This window comes from Schistocerca gregaria, chromosome 2 (assembly GCF_023897955.1).
Source record: "Schistocerca gregaria isolate iqSchGreg1 chromosome 2, iqSchGreg1.2, whole genome shotgun sequence".
In the NCBI taxonomy this organism is placed as follows: Eukaryota; Metazoa; Arthropoda; class Insecta; order Orthoptera; family Acrididae; genus Schistocerca; species Schistocerca gregaria.
In genome coordinates, this window is record NC_064921.1 from 381,914,359 (window position 1) to 381,920,358 (window position 6,000).

The following is a 6,000-nucleotide window of genomic DNA, read 5'->3' on the forward strand; positions in this document are numbered from 1 at the left end:
TATGTTCTGATCCGGCTGTGTCCTAGTGCAGCTACACCACGGCACGTACTGCGATTCTAAACTTGCAGAGATGCTCTAGCCACTGATAGGTGTAATTTTCTGCACATTTTATAGTTTTCACACACTCATCTTGTGGAACGCCGGGAGCACTTACGAATAACCCTCAGTTGTATAATGGGTGTAGATACGCCAGATATACTGAGAAATAAATTCTGAGTTTACCCAGTCAATAACTGTAGAATGGAAAAGATTATTCAAATCTTACTCAATAGTGAAAGAACATTTCAAACAAGGAGGTGTCACCACTTAAAACAAAAGTATCCTTACAAAGTGTGTGCTTTGTTTGCTATGTGTTTTGCGTAAAAATATTTGAAACCTATCATGACCCCTTAGCACCTAGCAACAGACGTTTGACTAGGAAACGGTGCTTGCGCGAAGAGCAGTTTACTTAGGAGTTGTAAGATAGCTCTCGTTAGAGAAAATTACAAAAAGGAAAAATCCTCCAGCTAAGCGACATTCAAAAATACGAATCATTTAAAACATTCGCGTGTGTTATTAGCCACTTTGTGAAAACACATTCCAGCAGTTCGAAGTGCATTCTACAACAAATATTGAATTACTTCAAATTTTAAAAAAATCAGCATATCCCCATCGCCCATTATCTATATTTCATCGATGAGCAGGTCAGTGTATCGTGGAAAGCTTAAGCCATTTTAGTGACTTTTTGGCGTGTAACTTAAGTGAAATTCTTACACCTCAAAAAAAGTGAGATTAATGTATTTGGACTTCGGTTTGTAACACCATAGCTCTAAAGATGTACTGATTTACTTAGCTTTTTTGTTTTGGTTTAATGTTATAACATTGAGTATCTGCAAATTTGTTTGAATCGCTAACACAAAATTGTATACTCCTTTCTTTGTAAAAACTTTGGATGTCATGATTTTATTCTAGGCAATGTAGTATATCTGGCATTTAAATTCTTTGTCCAATGTGGAGGGATCAAAATTTACTATATATAATTGTAATTTCTGTGTGAATAATTTTTTGTAGAAATGTCAGTATGTGCAAATGTTCTGTGTTATTTAATACGTTTCGTTGCTGTTATGTAAATTGCTCACCTTCACTTAGGGTTCTTAGTTATTCTGTATGTAAAAGATGTTGTGGTTCCCCTTGGGGACGGAACTGTGTAGCGCGCGCAAATTGTGGTTGGCCTAAGTAGAAAAGGTGGAACCAAGAGTCAGTACGGGACGAGCTACCAAACTGTGCACTGCCAAGTGAAAGTGGCATATTGTCATGGTTCCGAGAGAGGCTTTTCCTGCTACTTTCCAATGCCTTGGATGGATGGATAAATAGCTGGAACGATTCTGGAATTGGTATTCATCCTCGTCACCAAGAAGGGCCAAAGTCCAGCAACTCTGTCTGCAAATCCGCCTACCACATGCAGTTGCCACCACATTGCGCAATCACTGAAAAGAACACTATAATAATGTACAGTGAGGGATCAGCTTATTGGGCGATTTAGTGTGCACAAATATAAGGTAACTTATAACTGAATTTATGTACCTACCTTGATTTTTTCGTATCACAACACCTCTCAGGTTCTTCTCCATTAGAATTATGATTGCCACGTGTTCTATTTTGTGGAAAAAAATGAAAGCCTCGAAGTTATACAGTTAATTACATAATGTTATTTGATCTTTGATGAGAAGGGCATATTCATATTTACTGTGGATTTAGTGAAATTGTGGGAGGCAGTAAATGTAGTTTTGTGAAGTTTCAAAGTCACCTATTTAATCATTTACTTGAGAGTAAAATTTGCTGTTCCTTCTATAAATTAAAGTTCTTAAAATTGAGGCTTATAAAGTTTTGCTTAGTTAATGATCATAGTGCTACCGGTAGTAAATTTTAAAAGGTGAGCCAGTTTCTTGCAATTTTGTCAACATTGTGTTTCACTGTAGTAAAAGTGGGAAACTGCAATAGTAGAAAATTGTATGTTCATGATTGCTAAGTGTTTGCCTGTCTTGTGTGTTGGAAGTGCATATTAATAGTACAACAGGATCCACAGTTTGTCTATTATGCTCGTGGTAGGTAACAAGTAATGGGAAGACCACTACTTATGAAAACCATAATTTCTTTATTCAGAAGATAATGAGAAGCAACCTGTTAGTGGATTACAATTAACTTCCATTTCAAATAGTAGAGTATTTAACTGAGAGAGACTTAACCTATGTCCAATTTATGATCCGGCAGTGAATGTTAATAGTAATGTTATAAAGACCATTCAGTTTGAACAAGTCCTGAAAGTAATAGAGTGTTTTGGTATCTGTTATATTTTTGCAAATAGTTGGTGCTGCTCTAGCTGCTAGCTTCAATCTTACCGTAAACATATGAATGTGTCAGAGTTCATTGCACTCGCGTGTGGTCAAGTATAGGTTGTGTTTATCCATTAAAGTTACTCATACCTACTTTCTTAAACAAGAACGTTAATCTTTCTCTTGCCTAATTAGGCTGGTGACCGTTTTCCTTATTCTTTAAACAGTATAGCTAGGCAGAAATATTGTTTGTTACTGTTAGAATATTTACGTAATTCTGACTTTCATTTCCGATAAGCCATTTCCGTTAGGTACAACACGGTCAACCTAGCAAAAATCCCCTCAGAGGGTAACACTGTTCTGTTGCGTTATACCATAATTGCTTTAATAAGATTGTTTTATTTCACAACCTGCCTCGAGCTTCGAGGTTATGGTATAGCAGTAGCAGACAATAGTGTTATAGGTTCTGATGGTAGGTTCATTCTCTAATACCGGCAAGGTTATGGACAGAATCGACATAAGCGTCAAATCGGTTGGTCATTGAACAATTACAGTTGCGATCCTATTGAAGATGGCCTCGTGTATAATAGTAACATACACTTCTGATTAATTAATCACATGATGCAAGGTAGTTTTAAATACTTCTGCTGAATGTAACATCGTTATTTAAATAATTTTTGGTCATTGGTCGATAAGCAGGGTACATAACACAACTCACATCATGCTTCCTCATAGTACGAGATTGAACAAGAGACTGAATTAAACTTGAAGTCACAATTTACAAATACCTGAAAGATCGCATAGGCTGATTTATAATATACAAAGAAAAACTTTGCTTAATTAATTACTTCTATAGCTTCAAAATATGCAAAGGAAAATTTTACTTACTTAAATAATTTAATATACTTTGGGCATTAGAAGTATAAATCTGCGTTTCGAATTTAAAAAACCTAATACTATAAGAAGCAGTTCCCAAACTAATAGTGAGATCAGTTTGTGACGACAGGTGGCGAGAGGATTTCAGTGAGCAACTAACACTACCATTTAGCAATTACAGGACCGTGATAGTTTAAAAAGAAATTTGGGTGTCTGGAAACCGAAATAACAAAATTAAGTCGTCATCTACGTATGTCAAAAGGCAGCGGATACACCATTTTCAAGGTCTCAGAAAGGAACTAAATTCTATTAAAAGAGATATGTTGTGCAATGAATGGATAAAGAGCTAAAGTAACTAGAGTAATTAATTACAATTCGATTAAATTAGTAACGCTTCTGGATGCTACAGAGCAGTCGCATAATAATAATGTTCATTTCGACAGTCTCACAGAACAACTAAAACTTCCACCTAATTATTCCGAGAAAAATAAAGTCACAAGAGTGAACTAACGTTGACTTATGCTTTACCAGACAGATTGTAATACGGCAGTACGCAATAAGAAATGACAGTGAACTATTGCTTATTATAGAGCAATTTCAAGTAAAAATCACCAATCTGGAATGCTTGGTATTACCCACTGCAAGGAATACGCCGCTAACAGATGTGTCATTTCCTCCTTATAAAGCTGTGATGCGTTTCCTCAATTTTAATCAAAGTACACAGACGAATGTAACTTTAGTGCACGTACTAGTCCACATAATTAGAGCCCTAACTTTGCTGACCAGACTTTTTGGAGGTTGTTGGTGTAGAGCTCCACATAGTTCAATCCAAGACTTTATTGACTGGACTTTCTGGAGGTGGTTGTTGTAGAGATTCGGCATCGTAATACGAGTGGACTGACTGTTTAACGTGTAACGCTGGCTTTCATGGCCGTTATTTACACTCTTTGGTGATTTATGTTTCATGGGCTTTATTTAGACCGTGGTCTGAGGCATTTTTCAGTGTCTAACGTTTCGTGTCCTAATGACGTAGGAGACATGTCCTGAGGTTCTGCATATGCCTCCATCATTATGAGACCAAACTTTAGGCAGTCAAACATGTCTTAGATCACGACATAATTTCCAGAATCAAGAAATCAGCAACTGCTTAACAACTAGGATTTGCTTTTTATTCAATGGACTTTGATGCAAAGTGCACGATGAACCATGGAAAGGGCAAAGACAATGCAGGTACTGCAAAATCAGCAGCGACATTTGCGTAAAAACAGGCTATTCCTTCACAGCGACTAATGTAATTTTCTTTGATACAAGAGAGGCAAATCTCCATTTTGAATGTTAATAACTAGTTTTAGACATTCTGCCCAGAATATTTTAAATGTCCCATAGCGACAGGTAAGCAGCGTGATAGAAGGCGCAAACCTGTTCGCTGTCAACCATAAACTCTTGCATCCCTATTTAGGAAGCAGGAACGTTTTAAACGACAACCAGTCTACACTCAGTTCTACGCGCGTTTGTCGATCTGGGAATTCTTCTTTCTATAGTGATGCGTTATCACCAAATATAAGTGATACCGATATTCTGAGAAAACATTTGTCAGCAACCGTCAACTTCGTCTTATCAGCTATGGATAAGTTGTTCCTGAAAAACACAACTGTTTTTAGGTGCCACAAGTGTCAATTCACGAAATTATCTAGAATCAGAAAAACAGTTTGAAGTGGCATGAGAAAAGCTCTTTTAACCTTTTCATACTTTACTCTAGTTACGTTATCTACTTCTTACGGTGTGAGTCTAGTACTGTGAGTTACAAACGCAGAAACGAGTTTTTTCCTGTTGTTGCTATGTCGTCATATTTAATAGCGAGCCTACTTATTTCCTTTTCTTTTTTTCTTTTGTAAGACTGTTGAAGGATTTTCGCTCAGCTTAATTGACGAAGAGACATTCATATAAGACTTGTTCTTCATTTGTAGTGTTGTGGGTGCATGTAACTTGTCACAAAACTATACTCTTCTTTTTTTCCCTTAAACTGACTAACATAATTAAAATATGAATTTTTACTGTGTTTTTTGCTACACCAATTTCAAAAAAGCTTAACGTGAAACACAAAATTCATACAATTAGTGCATTATCTGAACGTAGAGAAAAATTAAATGAGAGCTATTTATTCCATTCAACAAATTAAAAGCAATTTCAGAAATCCCTAGATCTGGGCAACAAATTAAAGGAATGTAAATCTTCTAGCTGTGATGATGAAGATACATTCACATAAGACTTGTTCTTCATTGGTAGTGTTGAGGGTGCATGTAATTTGTCACAAAGGTACACTCTTCTCCTTTTGACATTAAACTGACTACAATATTAAAAATATGAATTTATAATGTTCGTATGTTACACCAGTTTAAAAAAAGCTTAATGTAAAAAACAAAATTCATACAATTACTGCATTATCTGAATATAATTAGAACTATTTATTCCATTTGACAAATTAAAAGCAATTTCAGAAATTCCTAAATCTGGGCAACAAATTTAAAGGAAATTATATATTGAATATCTGCCTCCATATCTAAGCTTCGGATGTCACCTGACTGTTTGGTTGAAGGGTATTTCACGTACCACCACTCTCATTCTCTCCCTTTCTTTCCCACTGGTAGCAAAAAAAAATTTCTATCTAATTTTCCCATCATGATAAATTTATGATATGCATGTGCCAGAAAGTAAATGATTGAATGACTATTTTCAACATCTGCTATGGTTAGATCAGTACTGTACATCCTTTCTCCTGTGGTTTTTTGGGCTATCCTGTAACTCTGTTCTA